The sequence below is a fragment of the Corvus hawaiiensis genome, chromosome 17, assembly GCF_020740725.1.
Source record: "Corvus hawaiiensis isolate bCorHaw1 chromosome 17, bCorHaw1.pri.cur, whole genome shotgun sequence".
In the NCBI taxonomy this organism is placed as follows: domain Eukaryota; kingdom Metazoa; phylum Chordata; class Aves; order Passeriformes; family Corvidae; genus Corvus; species Corvus hawaiiensis.
Window position 1 is genome coordinate 2,660,298 of NC_063229.1, and position 17,242 is coordinate 2,677,539.

The window sequence follows — 17,242 nt, forward strand, 5'->3', positions numbered from 1 at the left end:
CTCCCATCCCCACTCTCGAAATTAAAGAACTAAAAAGTGCTGTAAGATACAGTGGCATTTGCTCACCGTATCTTAAACAACTGCTAAAAAGTACCCTAAAAGGAACACATCAAACTTTAAAATGCATTTTAAATCAACAGAAAAGGGGAAAATCCCAGGCTACACCTCAAAGAAGGTTGAATAAAGCCTTGTATGTTTTTAATTTCTTGAACAGCTCTGCAGAAGAGCCTGACCCCCTCATTTTCAGACATTTCTTAAACAACAAAAAAGCAAAACTGAAAGAGCACCCCCCAGTTTTAATTAAGAATCTAGAATCAGGAAAAATAGAAGGACCATACAATCTTATAACATGGGGGAAGGGGTTTGCGTGTGTTTCCACAGGTGGAGAGCTCAAGTGGGTTCCAGCAAAAAACGTGAAGCCATACCACACATCAAAACCTGCCGACGCCTCCACACCAGCCAGTGACCCTGCAAGTGGAAGCCAGGAAGCAAGCACCCAAACCTGAAGTGCACAGAATCACCAGAATAAAGTGATCTGCCAAAAACAGCTCAAGAAAATAATGGAGTTTTCTCATCTGCGCGCGTGCATGGTGCTTTTATTCTTATGTTTTAGTTTTTGTAGTGAAGCTTTACCTGTAAATCAACCAAAGACAAATGTCTGGGTTGCCTTAGCCAAATCTGCAGGCTCCGATACCATCTGTCTATCTGACACAAGCCCTGACAAACCTTTTTCAACCTGTTTAGTTGGAATACCTTTACCAGAAGGTTTTGATAATGTTACTCTTGATAAGTACTGGCCATACGACGATCATCAAGTATCTCCAACTACCAGCCATAAACACCAAACTTATATTGATAATTCTAAAATTGATAAATCTGACCTTCAAGAGCTAGAAATCCTAGGCTCGTTAACTATGGATACCTGCTATTTCTTTCACTTTCTAGGAGAAAACGGTCCTCATTTAAACGTTACCCCATATCACCCAGCTTATAGCAATGTAACTTCTTGGTGCAATCAAGCTAAGCTTCTTATATATGACGAACCTCATGCAGATCGTTTTAACAAACTTCCTATTCGATTCCCTAGAGGAATTTGGCTCATCTGTGGAGACAGAGCCTGGCAAGGTATACCTTCAAAAATAGATGGTGGCCCTTGTGCTCTGGGACAACTTACAATTATTGCTCCCAGTGTCAAAGAAGTAATCAAAAAGAAAAACAGAAAGATTAGATCTTCCTGGGGACATCAGTATGAGAGCGACTGTGATAGTGACTTTCACCCTTGGAACTCTGAAAAATCAATTGTTGCGAGCATTTTTCTTCCTCAGTTAAGTTCCTCAATTGCATTAAAACAGTTAAACAAGTTGGGATGTTGGCTCAGCAAGGAGGTAAATGCCACCTCTACTATGATCAGTGACTTGTTAACCGATGAAGAGGCAGTCAGACGTGCCACTTTACAAAATAGAGCTGCCATTGATTATCTTTTATTAGCACATGGGCATGGCTGTGAAGATTTTGAAGGATTATGCTGTATGAACTTATCCGATCATTCTGTTTCCATTCACAAACAATTACAAAACCTAAGGGACCTAGCTAACCAAATTACAACAGATAACCCGTCTTGGCTAGACAGTTTGTTTGATGGTTGGAGCTTTGCACCTTGGCTAAGGGAACTCTGTAAAATAGGCTTGATTATTCTAGTAGTAATAATTATAGTTTTAGTAGCAGTACCTAGTATACTTCAGTGTGTGCAAAAAATGACGAGTAGGACTGTGTCTAATATCTTATTTGTTCATCAGAAAGGGGTAGATGTTGGGGAAGATGAAACAGGAAAGCCTTATAAATATGATTGCCTGACAAAAGATTTTGGGAATATGAAAACTACAGGCGACATCGAAATGAAAGCCACTTTTGAAATACCAAGTCTTAGTTACTGAACAACTGGAAAACAATGGTATGGCCGACTGAAGGTAATCCCCTCTTGATTGAACAATACCCTCTGCTTGCAGGCAGGTCCAAGGGTCAGAGCAGACCCTACTAGCTCAGCAGAAGGGGTCCAAAGAGTAGTTTTTAGAAGTTAAGATGTAACACTCTATGGTAATATAAGAACTCTTATAGGCTGTATGTAAATGCTATAGGATTTGTATCTTGTATTAGATTGGTTAGTGACAATTAGAATATTCAGTACAGAAGATGATTTATTGTATTGTAACCAGGACTTCACCATTCCATTCTATTCTCATCACTTCTTCTTCACTCTCATTCCTCTCGCTCTCTCTCTCTCTCCTTACTTACTCTCTTGCTCTCTTGGGCCTGCTCAGAGCTGCCAGCTGCAGCTCTAAGCAGTGCCCCTATACCCACGCCCTTTGCAATAAACCGCATGTTCCAAGATCAGACTATAGAGATCCCCCGTCGCCGTCTGTCACCGTCCGTCTACGCCCTGTCCAGACTGAACCCCAAAGCTTCCTACAGGGAGTAGCCCCAAAGAGATGCAGGCCATCAACGGAACATCAATAGAACATCAGCGGCCATCTATGAACATCTACCCCAGACTCTGCCTCTGGCAGAGTTGGAGACATCTCCTCCACAAAAGACTGACAAGAAAATCAAGGAATGAAGATCTAATTAACATCAGAAGAGAAGAAATCTGGATTCAACAGGAGAGCAATTGCTAAGAACTACACCCACTTGGGACCAATGAGCATTGACCCAATTTGTTTCTATCACTTTTGACTGTATAAAAGATCTGGAAAATCTAGCAGAAGCCATGTGTCATGGAATGATTCTCTCTGCACACCTGGGCTATGTGTGGATGAGATGATTTCTGGGGTACATCCTGGCCAGAACAATATCCTGGCCAGAATAAAGTAATGCCTTGACTCTCTAACATTCAAAATGTTGTGTGAGGGCTTTGTTTTTCTCGCAGTTTTGGTGACACCCCCAGGCCACACATCCAAGGACGCGTTCTCCTTCCACCCGGGGGGGGGCTCTGTGGGAGTCTTGGCGGTCTGGGGTCCCATCTAGTGTTTGGGGGGTTCCCCTGATTTTGGGGTTTCCTCTGATTTCATGCCCCCCCAGATATGTTCTCCTCCCATGTAGGGGAGCTCGGGGGTCCCAGCTTCTTTGGTGGGGGTGTCACCCTGATATTGGGGTCTTACAGCATGATTTTGAGGTGTCCCCCAATTTTAAAGCCCCTTGATTTTGGGGTCCCCCACAAGACATGTTCTCCTTGCATCTGAGGGGGTGGGCAGGTCTTGGGGGTCTCCCATCTTGGGAGGTCTGGGGGATCTGGGGGTCCCATCTACTCTTGTGGGGTGTTACAAACAACTTATAGAGAGTTGGCTTTCGCCGTATGTTTATGGGTTATGAATTACATTATGAGTTATACTGTTAAGTATTAGGATATTTTCCTTGGGAAATATTAAGACAATGGTATATGTTAAAATGTTTCATGTTGTTAAAATAGTCTGGTTGTAAAGTTGGTTTTTTATAAGGGTTGTATGATTTTGTGTGCCGTAATGTCAGTTCTGTAAGTTTGCAGTGGGACAAGCTGTTGCTAGCCAAACTTCGAAGACACAGCCCTAAAAGTGTGATAAATACATATTATAATATTGGCTTTCTGCAAATGTTAAAATGGATGCTATATGTATAAAGTATTTAAATAATAATGTTAAAGGATTTAATGTTAAAGTATCATTGTTATAAAGACACAGTTTTGCAACAATAACTAATGCCTTTATTTCTGCCATTAACTAAACTTAGACATAACAGTGAAAAAGCTGATACAGTTATGCTTGCGATAATTGAACTGTCTGCTTGGTTGGATAACATCCAATGAACGCATGATGAAGACCCTGCTACTGACATGCCAGCTATCGGCAACTGCCGTCTGCAGAAACCATCGACCAAAGCCCACCCTGGAGGTGATAATAAAAACTGACTGAAACCACAGCCAGGAAATGCGCGCGCTCTAAAAAGGCAGATCCAAGGAGGAGCCATGCTAAACAGTTCCTGGAACAGGTAAACTAGCTTGGGGAAAAGTCTGAATATGCATGATTGATTATGAATATGCATTAGGCTGATGCAATAGGACAGGTGTGTAGAGGGGTGTCTCTGCAATAGCAGGTGCGCTCTTGGCTGAGCACCAAAGCACCCAGCGCTGTGACTTTTGCTTTATTGTCTTTGTCCCCTATTGTCCTTTATTAAACTTTTAAATCCTAACAGGAGAGTGAACCTCGTTTTTCACAAAAGGAGTGGGACTCCATCCAACGAGGACCCCGACGAGCACTGCAACAGAACTGCGCCGGCTCCTAAAAGAGTGACATGGGGTGAGACTATGCAAAACTGTACATCAATATGCGTAAGGCTGATGCAACCACAGGGGTATAAAAGGTAGCACCACCATTTTGTGATTGAGCCTCTGGCCCCTGGCCATGCTCCCAGCACAATCCCTTTTGCTTTGCTGATTTTATAGTTCTCAATAAAATTTTTAATAACTCATTTCCATATTGGATCTGGGTTGTTTATAACATGGGGTTTCCCCCTGATCTGGGAGTCCTGTCCCCAGGCTGCACACCCGAGGACGTTTTCTCCTGAGCTGCTCCAGTTCCCGCTGGAGGGGGGAGGGAATCTGTGGGAGTGCTTGGGGTTTAGGGGTGGGAGGGAAGCCCCCCCCTCCCCCACCACCAGCTACTCCATGGTCTTCCACCCTCCTCCCAAACCCTCCTCATCCATGGGGGACACCAGCCCTCTACTGCCACATATAGGGGGGTGCCTGGGGAGGGTACTGGGAAGGGCTGGGAGGGGATATAGGGGGAGATATGGGAGGAATATGTGGGATACAGAGTCCTGGGGGGTCTAGGAGGGAGATACGGTTGGGTAGAGGGTCCGGGGAGGTCTGGGGGGAGTTTTGTGGGGCCCTGGGATGGCTTGGGGGGTATGGGCCCTACACTGACAGGTTGGGGGGGTATCTGCCAAGTTCTGGGGTGGCTTAAGGGGGCTCTGGAGGGGACTGGGACGAAGATATGGGGGGTACAGAGTCCTGGGGGTCTTTGGTGGGGAGATACGGGGAGCAGCAGCCTTCCACTGAAAGGTACGGGGCATCTCAGGGGGGTCCTGGGAGGCTCTTGGGAGGTCCTGAGGGTGCTGGGGAGGAAGATATGGGGGGTACAGAGTCCTGGAGGTCTCTGGGTGGTCCTCAGCAGGGGGACATGAGGTGAGTTACGGGATCCTGCTATTGTCAACGAGGCCGAGACTTTTAAAGGAAAAGTCAACTCGTTTATTTGTTAACCGCTGAGAGCGGGAACCCAGGATAAGCCAAGGCTCTGTGCGACAGGCCAGAATAAAACAATACACAAAAAAACGACAGTGAGACCCACAGTGAGACCCACTGGGTGCTCCCTTGGACCCCAAGTTCCGCAGGAGGACCCCTCCCCTTGGTGCAGGTAGCTTTTAAAGTCTCTGGTGCCACCGGACCGGTGCACTTTTCAATCCTCGCGCTGATTGGTCCCTTTCCTGTTCGCTGGTTGGTCTATACCTCCGTGCATTCCTCACCAATCATTTTCAAATAAGTCCACTTCATTGGTTGGCTCATTCTCCAATCACTGGCTAGGGCATCGTCCTCATCCCTTGTACACTACGAAGCAATGTACTAGAAAGTTCCTTCTATTAAACCCATTGGGTCCTTGTTATATCCCCATCCAGTGGACACATTCCACCATTACACCCGTACAGTCTTGCAATAACAATTAACTCGTTAACTGCATATCCCCAATCTTTTTAACAAGCAACTTTTAACTTCTTCTCAACCACAAAATAAACTTTTGACCATTTATTACACTGCGACAGCTCTCGGGGTCTCTGGGGGCACTTATTGGGCTGCCTTCACCTGCCCCACCCCTGCCCCACCCCTTGCTCATTCCTGCCGCACCCTTCCCCTCATCGTTCCCACCCTGTCTCACCCCTGCCTGGCCCCTGCCCTGCTCTGCCCCTCCCCTGCCCCACCCCTGCCCCACCCCTGCCACGCTCTCTCGCCTGTGCAGGTCCAGTGTCCGGGTGAACTGCACCGACCTGTTCCATGTGGATCGGCACCACTGGACCCCCCCTGCAGGGCTCGGGTGTGGGGGGGTTCGGGAAAGCCGGGAATGCGCCTTGCCCAGAGCCACCGGCACTGGGGACTCATGGTGGCCTGTGGTGAGACTCCCAGGACACCCCCAAATCCGTAAGAACCCCCAGAAACCTGTGGCCTTTGGAGAGCAGCTGAGCTTTCCTTCGGGACTCTTAAGGCTTCTGGGTGCTTTTTCAGGGCTTTCTGGAGGCATTTTAGGACCAAAATTGCCTTTTCATCCTCCACATTCCAGAAATAATGCCATGTCCTGAATTTATTCCAATTCAGTCAATTTAGATCTATTTTAGTTACATTTATTAAAACTTTCCAATGTGGTTGAGGCATTTTGTGTCTTTTTGAGGTGCTTTAATGCCCAAATGATCTTTTAACCCTCCACTTTTGAAATACAACATAAATATCATCTTAAGTTACTCATATTTATTCAAATTTACTCCATTTTCGTCAGTTTTGTTTAAATTCCTGACAGGAATGAGAAGTCGTCTTTACAAACTGTGGGCCTGCTGTACATAAAGTCAGATACTGAGAGGTAAAAGAAGCAATGGGAGGAACCAAAGATTCCATAGGAATTCCACTAATTGACACGGAGTGTTACTCACTCAAGACTGCCTTAAATCCCTGGACTTAGAGAAAAAGAACAGAAACACAAGGCAAAAGAAAACAGTGGGGAGGGGGGGAGAGGGAAGGGGAGAGTACACATTGGAAGGGAGTCTGTTCCTAGGCAATTCGGGAAGTCTGTACCTCTCAAGTACCTCAGCCAACGGCGAAAGACAGAGGGAAATGTGGCCAGGAAATTAGGATAAAAAGGAGGCTGGATCCTCCAACAACTTGAGAGACCCCACAGGAAATGGCCATGATCTCTGCCTTTATGCAAATAAAGTAACAGGATTTCTCTGTCTCCTTTTTGGACATAAACCTCTGGTGGCTTTGGATTAGTTTTCCTGACATTCCGAAGGGGTTTGGGGTCTTTTTTGGGTCCTTCTGGAGCGTCCCGTCCTGTCGTGACTCCGCCCAGCCAACCCCTGAGGGGACGTTTTGCTGAGGCGGGAACCGCTGGCGCACACCCACCCCCTCCCCTGGCCCAGCCAACCCCTGTGGGGAGTTTTCCCCGAGCGCGGTTTCGGCAGGAGCCGCCCCTCCCTTCTCAAGCAAAGCGGTGCGGAGGGGGGACTGCGCAACGGCAGCTGAAGCGCTTGGGAGCCTCCGAAACGGCAGGCGGGTCCCCCCAGGCCGCCCAATGTTCCTCCCCTCTCCCTCTCTTGCCGCCATTTCCCCCCCGCCCCAGCCCGTCCCTCACGGCCACCGCACTCTGATTGGCCGTCGCCGTGAGGCGCGCTGCGCTCCCATTGGTTCAGCCCTTCCCGCGCCTCCGGAGCCACGCGCTGATTGGCCGGCGGGTGAAGAAAGGGGCGGCGCAGAGCGATCAGGGCAGTCCCAAGCACAGACTCGGGCTGGGCAGAGAATGGATCGAGAGTCGCCCTGGGGAGAAGGACTTGGGGGTGTTGGTGGATAAAAAGCTCAACGTGCCCCAGCCCCTTGCACTGTCACCCAGAAACCCCCTATGTCCTGGGCTGACCTCACAGCGTGGGCAGCAGGGGACAGGGGGATTCTGCCCCTCTGCCCTGCTTGGCTGAGATCCCACCTGCAGAGCTGCCTCCAGCCCTGGGGTCCAACATCAGAAGGATGTGGAGCCGCTGGAGTGAGTTCAGAGAGGCTGCAGAGATGCTCCAAGGGCCGGAGCCCCTCTGCTCCGAGCCGGGCTGGGAGAGCTGCGGGTGTTCAGCCTGGAGAAGAGAAGGCTCTGGGGAGACCTTAGAGCCATTTCCAGTGCCTAAAGGGGCTCCAGGAGAGCTGGGAGTGGGCCTGGAATGCCAGGACAAGGGGAATGGCTTTCCATTCCAGAGGGCAGGGTTAGAAGAAATTCTTCCCTCTCCCACCTGGGAGGGTGGGGAGGCCCTGGCACAGGGTGCCCAGAGAAGCTGTGGCTGCCCCATGCCTGGAAGTGTCCAAGGCCAGGTTGGAGGGGCCTTGGAGCAACCTGGTCTGGTGGCAGATATCCCTGCCCATGGCCGGGGGGGGCATAGGATGAGCTTTGAGGTCCCTCCATCCTAGACCAGTTGGGGATTCTATGCTGAGGTGAACCATCACGCTAGGGATGGCAAATCCAGGGGGTGCCAAGCTGCCATGGCATCATGTCCATTGGGTGGTCCCTGACAAGGTCAAAGGGCAGCTCCTGACGAGACCAGGTCATTCAGTTGGGCCAAGACTGCAAAAGTGGGATGCCATCACTCGGTGCTGAAGGCTCACTGCCAGGTGCCCTGACCCTTGAGCAGCTGTAGAAAGCGGAGGCTTACGTGCCTTCAAGGCAGGGTAGCCTGAGCACACGGCTTCTGTCTCTCCTGCCTGTGGGTCTCCCCTGTCTGGGCAAGGGATGCAAGCTGAGCTGAGGCTGGACGTGACATCAGTGCGTGGCACATCCGTCAGCCTCAGGGACCGTAGAAATGGGGGGTGGCTCCCGCCAGGAAGATGCATCGCTGCCACTCACTGTGACAGACAACATGGAGAATAGAAATTTTCGGTTGCAAAATAGAGCTTAAAGACTAACTAGCAAATTAGATAAAAGAATGTAAAAGTAGACGCACAGGATGCTAAACAGAGCTGAAAGCAGTGGATAAACAGATAATAAGGAACCTAAGTGGGATTTGTGACAAAGTTATGTAACAAGGAACACCAGTGCACGCCCTAAGAGAAGTTCAAGGCAAGGTCACTTACAATTTTGGGGGCTCTCAGCAAATACGAGCACCAGAGACCCCTTTAGACAACCCTCTAAGACCATAAAAGGACTTCCAGTAAGGGGCAGAGGTGGGTAAATTAGTTCTAGGAACGTAAGGTTTATGTATTAGCCAGGAAGTACCTTGTAATGAATGTGTATGATCCTGACGGAATAAACAGCCGGTGTAAAGTTTCATGACACACATCTGCTTAGAGGAGACAGCCTCTGCATGTAAATATTAGTCGTTAATCAACAGTAATACCGGCTCCAGGGAGGATCAGTGCGTGCTGTCACCACAGCCTGGCCACTTCCTGCACCTGGTCCAGCAGTACTGAGCCCGCTGGCTCGGGCAGTTTGCCATTCACTTCGCCGCTCACTCGGTCCATACCTCGCCAGCCCGGCTGTAAGGAGACTGTGTGGCTGTTGAATGTTTTGCAATGTCAGGCAGCACCGTCCCTGGTCCCCCATTATTCACAGAGTCCATCAGGTCGGCCAGCCATGATTTCCCCGTGGTAAATCTGTGCTGGCCGTTCCCAGTGCCCTTCCCTCGCAGTTGCTTGAAAGGGTGTCCAGGACCATTTGCTCCATCACCTTCCCAGGGATTCCAAAGGAGCTGATTAGCCTGTAGTTCTTCAGACCCTCCTTTTTTTGTGCCCATCTTTAAGACTGGTGTAACACTCTTTGCTGTTCTCAGGAGCCACCTTCAATGGCCAGGCTTTTTTGAAGATGACAGACAGCTCCTGTAGCTTCCTCTGGTCCTCACACCTGGTGGATGCCTGGCTCAAGAGCTCCCTGACTATTCTCCCCCTCCCCTACTGCTTCCACAGCAATGTCTGTTCACTCCTTCTGGATAACTTGATTCTTCTTCCACAATTTTTTCTTCCACATTCGTCCTTTCTGAGATGAGGTTGATCACAAGTTCCCTGCTCAATTGATCTCCTGTCAGCCAGGGCTGTGATTCTGCTTTTCACCTTGCTAAGTTATCTTATTCTAAATTAGGCCCTTGTGAGAAATAGAACTCACTTTTCAAAGTTGGAAAGATTTAATAAGGGACAAAGTCAACAAAGGCAAAAGGTAACAGCGCTGGGTGCAGAGCCACAGCCAGAGGCACGCAGTCAACAGCAGCAACCCCCCTTATATACCCCTGGGTATTGCATCAGCTAGTTACATATTTACAAATAATTTTTCATATTAAAACCTTTTCTGAACTAATTAACATGGCTCCTCGCCTGTCCCACCTTTTTAGAGCGTGTGCAGTTGTCTTTGTCTAGGGCAGTTGTTACTTTTCCATACATTCAAGAGGTTTCGATTCCCTCACTGCTTAGATGTTATCCAATTACAACCATCCTCCTACCTCAGTACAACCTTCCTGTTAAAAATAGCTCTAAACCCCAGTGAAAGTCAACACCCAGTCTCCTCCCCTCATAACAACAGAACCACTCTCACGGAGCCAACATTACAATGCACAACCCATCTGCGAAAGCCAACACTATCAAATGTACTTTTCACAGCCTCAACCCCTGACCTTCTCATCCTCAGGCAGTTCTTGAGCATTTCCAGGATCAAGAACTCCTTCCTCCCTCCTGTCAAAGGTCATAGGAAGATGAGTGCATTATCAGCTGGGCAAGTTTCAACTTCGATCACTCATCATTAATGGAAAAACTGATCTGGAAGGGAAAGGAGCTCACAGAATCACAGTTTCAGCCCTTGCCTAGGAATTGTCCCTGATCAAGCCATAGAAGCCCACAAACCAGGGACTTACATGGCTTGAAGAACAGCCTTCAAATGATCTCTACACCCCAGCTTTTACCTCCCTCAGAGTGCTCCTTCCCACAGTATGTCACACCAGCCTGGCACAGTTGCCATGCAGGTGACATCCACTGTCACCAACAACAGGACCACTTTTGCCACTAGTCAAGAGTGAGCATGGATCATTACATTTTTTCCCACATGAGATATGGAACAGAAATCCCTGTAAATCGTGCCAAGTCTTTCTGAATACGTACATACAAGCAAAGACACCTTGCACCAAATCTACCTTCTTGGATCCCTGGTGATCAGGGGCATGAAGTCTAGTGCTGTACCCCGGAGGACAGTGCTGAGTGCAGTCCTTTCTGACACCTTTGTTAGTCATCTGGGTGATGGGGCAGGCTGTGCCCTCCCACAAAAGCGGGGGAGTGGCTGATACGCCAGAGAGAAGTGCTGCCATCCAGAGGGACGACAGTTCAACGAGGGTGACAGTTCAATGACAAGTGCTGAGTCCTGTCCTTGGGGAGGAACAACCACAGGCACCCGTATCTGCTGGGGGCCACCCAGTTGGAAAACTAAAGTTTGGCAGGGTCCTGCTGGACACCAGGATGCCCATGAGCCAGAAATGTGCTCCTGCAGCAATGCAGAACAGCGTCCTGGGCTGCACTGGGAGCTGTGTCACAGCCGGCGGAGGGAGGGGATCCTTCCGCTCTGCTCCACACCAGTGAGGGCAGCCCTGGAGTGCTGGGCCCAGAGCTGGGCTGCCCAGTACAGGAGACAGGGACAGACTGGAGAGAGTCCAGCACAGGGCCATCAAGGTGATGGAGGGACTGCAGCATCTCTGCCATGAGGAGAGGCTGAGAGAGCTGCGACTGCCCAGCCTGGAGCAGAGCAGGCTCAGGGCATCTCCTCCCTGTGGACAAATACCCGGGGGGAGGCTGCAGAGGGGATGGGGCCAGGGACAGCCCCAGGAGCCACGGGCACAGACTGACACATAGGAGGGGCCCTCCGAGCTCAGGACACACTTCTGCACTGGGAGGGTGGCCGAGCACTGGTGCAGGTGCCCGGGGAGGTGGTGGAGTCTCCATCCCTGGAGAGACTCAAAAGCCACCTGGACACATCCTGGGCAGCCGGCTCTGGGTGGCCCTGACGGAGCAGGGGGCTGGGCAAGGTGACCTCCAGAGGTGCCTCCAGCCTCCCCCAGCCTGAGATTCTGTGACTCGGAGAAAAAACAGGTTGCAGTTTCCTAAGGACAAATGGAAGAGCTCCACACATGGCAGGATTCTCCTGCCCTCACCAAAGTGGTTCATGTCACGTGTCTCCCATCTGCAGATTCCTCCCTGGAGTGAGGATGCCCCTCAAGGTCACTCCTTGAGGCTGACAGAAATATTTGCCCATGGCCATTGGTTTGGGTGAGAAGCATCAATCTTTAATTAATAATAGGTTTTGCTGGCTTGAATATAACTGCTTCCATGTTGCTTCAAATATAATGCACTATAGTGGAAGTTATAGTTCTCTGTACTGGGTAGTCAAGAACTCTGATAAAGATCTTTTCATTTAATCATGATCATTTTATTTTTCGATAAATCACTTTACTTTTCTATAAATATATCCTTCATCCTCTGGAACACAGTTGTATAAAGGTTCAATTACACCTATTATCCTACAATCCTACAGTTACACCTGCAATCCTTTAAACATAACCTATGGACAAAATCTGAGGCTACGACTGCTGCAACGACTACACCTATTATCCTACAATCCTACAGTTACACCTGCAATCCTTTAAACATAAACTATGGACAAAATCTGAGGCTACGACTGCATCCAGCTGCACCCTGGCTCCTCTCTGACAAGCCTAGGAAGTAAGGAGGTCCTTGTGACTCAACGGGAGCATCTCCTGCCTGCTCCCTGCACAGCTCTCCAGGTTGTCCTGCCGGTCTCGGGCCAGCTGTGACTGCAGCAAGGACACCTGAAAGAGGCAGAAAGCCCAGCTCAGTCAAGCCCACGCGGGCAGGAGCATCCGCAGCCCCACGGTACCGGCTGTGGGGGCAGACACAGCCTCCAACTCCAGCCCTCACCAACACTCTGCCCCTGGGGAAGGGGAAAGGAACAGGCTCCCACACTGCCCCTGAACAGAGCTCAGATGATCAACAAGTCCAGTTCACGGCTGGCAAACCCTTCCCTCATACAACCCTCAGCCACCACAGGTCTGGGAGAGAGAGTTCCAACAGGATTTAGAAACCCAGCTCTGATTCCCAAAGCATGCATTCGGGCCACTGACCCCTTTCTCCACGGGCTGTGCCTCAGCACGAGGGCTGCAGCTCCCCTGAGCTACTGGAGGACTCTTGTCTTTCAGAGGTTGATGCATTTTGCTGGTCAGACTGGGAGACAGGCAATGTAAAGTAGTGTGGGGGAACACTCTCCTAAAAGTTCTGATTCTCCTCCCTTCGTGTTCCACCTGCACGTTGGATGGGAGAAAGGGTCACAGAAACCTGTCAGCAAACATGGGGCAAAAGGACCTCTGGACATCAAGGCGAGGAGATCTCTGCTCAGAGACCCTCAATTGCACCAGACAACACTGGGGGCAAAGAGCTCTCGCTGGGGGCTGTGCAGGAGAGGCCAGTGTGTGTGCGGGGACACGGGGCCAGGGAGGGAGGCAGCGGAGTGAAGGTGCCTTTGTGAAAGCCATGGGCTGCCACAACAGAGAGAACAAACAAAAGGGTGCACCCACAGCAGGGACAGGGAGAGGCAAGGAAACAAGCAGAGGACCCCAGAGCACTGCCTGGGCACACGTGTCATGCTCCAGAGGAGCCTGAGGCTCTGCAGAGGCAGCGAAAGCCCACTTTACCTCAAAAGTTCTCCTGAGCTCACGCTTCTCTGGCTTGTCTTTTGCTGCTGCTGCAACCTGGTCCCGCACACATTCCACACCCTTCCTGGAGCGCTCTGACAGCCGCTTCCCTTCTGCTCCAACAGCCTGCTGGGTATTCAGAGAGGAGATGATTCCCTTATTTCAAACACCACAAGAGCTGTCCCTCAGAAATCTCCATCTCAGGAAGCATCCTCAAAGCTCCAGCAGTGCAGCTGCTCTTCAGCCCTTGCTACAGAACTCTGCTCACTTCAGTCCATCACTCTGCTCACCTGCTCCATTCCTTTTTTCCACACCAAATCCAACCCCCACCTGTTGCCTCCCCTTGCCTGGGCACGGGAGAAGCAATTCCCCATGCCCAGCTTTTGGCCTGGAGCTGATTTGAACAGCAGCTCCAGAGCTGCATCAGTCGTTCCAGGCGTGCCAGCAAACAATCTGGCAGCCAATGGTCTCTGGCTGGAGCCAGGCAGACACACAAGGCTGCCTGCTGCAGCCCGGGCTGCTTTGCCCCAGCAGGCCTAGACTGACAGGGATCTAGAATCCCACGTCTTCATGGGAAACTTCATTGGAATCACTGAGAGACGTTGCAGTGCACTGAAGATCAATGCCAGTGCCTACCTGGAGACGAAGCCTTTCCTTCAGGATGTCCAAGTCTTTCTTCAGAGCCCCTTTGGAAATTTCACTCTTGCTCAGTGCAGCACTCAGGACTTGAGCGGTCTCTTGCCATTCCTTCAAAGCAGCAGCCCCATGCTCCAACTGTTCCTGCTTGGCTTCCCTGTCCACTTCCAGTTGTTGGGGGTTTTCCTTATGAGTTCGCATCTCCGGTGTATTAATTTCATTCTTCTTTTTCAGATCTCCCATCTGCTCCTCGTACAGTTCCCGTTCACGCTGCCAAAACAGGGAGGTCACTCATTCCCTCTCTCGGTGTGCTTTTCATACCAGATCGGGACTCCTGCCACAGGCAGGCAAAGGCTGCCCCTCTCTCTCTGCCTCTCGGGATGCCTCAGACCTTTGCTGGGGCCACCCTTGACGCTGAGTCTTTCCCAGCTCACTCAGCCCGTCCCAGCTCCCTTTCTGCCCTTCCCCGACCTCTTGCAGCTCCACTCGAGTGTTCCTTTGGGGAGCAGCTGCCAGAACTGCAGCCAGGATTCCAAGCCCATGCTAAGCAGGATTTAGGCAGTGCCTAAATGAGGATGTGCTCTCCATCAGGGAGAAAGGGAAGAGCAAACACCCCCAGCAATTCATTCCCTGCAGTTGGGCTGACAGGAGTGGTTTTTGAGCTCTCCTGTGTAGAGTTTCCATGGCACCATCCCCGAGAGCCCCACTGCCCTCTCTTGGAGCAGCAATGGCCACATCAGTCTGTCATTCTCTGCTGCCACTCAGGACGAGTTCTCCCCTTGCAGGCACACGTCCTTATCTGCATCAGCACTTTGCTTTTCTCTCTTTTCTCCCCACTGGCTGCTCTCTGATGGCCAAGGCCAAACACCTTTCTATTAACAGCAAACTTGGCCTTCTCACCCCTCGTTCCAGGTCCAGGTATTTGAAATCTGAACGTGGGTTTGGACACGAGGAATTGCCCAGACCATGCAATGTCCATGGAGCCAGTGTGGACATTGAGAACTACAGCTTGTAGGGCACAAAACTCCAGCATGGAGGAGAACCAGCAGCCTCAGCACTAACTGGCTTTGACATGACTATGACATCTTTTCCTCCTTATTCAGAAGAATGCAATTTGACAAGTTCAACTGCAAAGAGGTGCTCCTTAGAACTATTAACACAAGGGCCAAACATAGCTAGGAAATGGCCCTTCATGGCATCTGCCGTTCTCACCAGCACATCCTTCCTTTCCTTCTCCAGGCTCTCCAGTTTCCTCTGCAGAGGTGCCACCTCCTGATGAAGAGTCACAGCCTCTTCCTTCAGGGCAATGGCCTCTTTCTCCAGGGCAGTTTCTCGAGAGGTCTTCTGGTGTTCTGCCCTCCACATCGCTGCAGCAGGAAGGAGAAGGAGAATGAGAACAGCAAAGCAAAGGCAAACTGATGTGCATCCTGCAGGGACAACAGCACTGTCTTCTCAGCCTGCCTGTGTTTGCCAGCCCCTAAGGCCACAAGGGCTTCCAAAGCTGACAGAAATGAAGGAGAAAAAAGCAGGAATCAAAGGGGTAAGGTTCAGAGGAATAGGAAAGTGTCTTTGCTCTTGGGCTTGTGCAGAGTGAGCAATCCAAGAGAGACAAAGGAGCGGGGATGCCTGTGCAGCCCTGCTCCAGAGAGGCCAATAGCCTGGAGGCTCTGGCAGGGCCTGGAGTTGGGGGGAATCGAGCTGAGGCATCCAGCTACAGCTCCTCAGCACAGACACAGCACCTGAAAGGCACCACCTGTGCACGGGATCAGCCATAGCACAGCCAGATGGCACTGCCAGCCACGGCATCTTTCTCGAGAAAACGCTTTCACTGGCACTGGATGGATAAATCTCCTGCTGGTTGTTCTTCCCCTCTGCCATCTCTGGGCACTTTTGCTCTGCATGGGATCAGAGATCCCTGCTGGCGAGACAGGATGGGGCAGTGGGTGCGAGAGGAGAAGCTCTACCTTGCTCACTTTCCTCCAACTCTTGCTGCAGCTCCTGGTTGCGGGCTCTGAGATTGTCCCTCTGAGCCTGTGTCTTCCTCAGCTCCAGCTCTGAGGTGTTAAACTTTATGGCCAATGAAAGTGCTTTGTCATCAGAGCTCTGGGGCTTCCTACGCAGCTCAGACACCTCAGCCTCCAGCACCTGCACAGAGTCCCTCAAGCTCCGTTCTCCTGCTCGGGACTCCTCCAGCTCCTGCAGCAGCTGCTTCTCTCGAGTTGCCTGGGTAGCCTCCATCTCCAGCACTGCCTCCTGCAGGGCCCGCATCTGGAAGATGGATGCACAGAGCCTCAGGGACAGGGCTGCTCCTGAGGCAGCAGAGCAGGCAGTAGAGCAAGCAACAAAGGAGAAATGACTTCAGGCAAAAAAACGTGCCCAAAACAAAAGGCACAGAGCCAAGGATTCCAACGGAAACAAATGTCCTGAAAACAGGGAAAGGGAGCCAATGGGCATCCTTGAGGCTGCAGCTCTGAACACCGGCTGAACTGGCTGCAGTGGAAGTGCCCTCCCCAGCCTGCCATAGCCACGTCTGTGTGCCCACATTGCTTGGTGCCCAGCACAGGCACCAACTCCATCTGGGACAACACTGCTAACAGAGGGATGGAGAAGCTCCAAAGGAGTCTGCTGCTGCTTCTCCTCCCACATTTCCTGCTGGGACCCGGGAGAGAACGGGGGAAAACATCGGCAGCAGACACCAGATCCAGCCTTGGCCTGTGGGTGCAGCAGCACCCCGGGGCAGAACACGGCAGCAGTGGATGCTGCTGGGAGGGGAAAGCAGTTGGGGCCTCCAAGCCAAAGGTGATGATGTGTGTCCCTGGAGAAGAGGATGCCAGGGCACAGATTACCTGGGTGTTGAGCTCCAGCAGTTGTCTTCTAAGCTCAGAATACAGCTGCTCGGTCTCCTGAAGCACAGAATGCAGATGACACACCTGATTGTTCAGTGCCTGGTTCTTTTCTTCCAGTGTTCTGAGGCACAGGTTCTTTTCCTCCAGAGACAGAATCAGCCTAAAAGGGAAGCATGCAACTCATTACTACACGGTATCACATTTTAGGAACTCTTAGGACTCGCACCACCTCGGGGAAAACTGCTCTGTCTGATGAGGTTTGTCTA

General features: G+C 50.8%; 1 protein-coding gene and 2 long non-coding RNA genes across 3 annotated transcripts in view; all 3 read right to left on the minus strand.

Annotated features, from left to right (window-relative positions):
* Positions 1-17,242, minus strand: part of LOC125334966 (centrosome-associated protein CEP250-like) — a 41,502-nt gene that overhangs the window by 12,104 nt on the left and 12,156 nt on the right. The gene's annotated exons all lie outside the window — the stretch shown is intronic.
* On the minus strand, positions 12,262-14,290 carry LOC125334854. The gene is made up of 3 exons (XR_007207262.1): positions 14,131-14,290; positions 13,495-13,623; positions 12,262-12,615 (listed from the first exon to the last, which is right to left on the minus strand). It is a non-coding gene; the product is annotated as an uncharacterized LOC125334854 (long non-coding RNA).
* Positions 14,353-16,154, minus strand: LOC125334855. The gene is made up of 3 exons (XR_007207263.1): positions 16,095-16,154; positions 15,343-15,497; positions 14,353-14,400 (listed from the first exon to the last, which is right to left on the minus strand). It is a non-coding gene; the product is annotated as an uncharacterized LOC125334855 (long non-coding RNA).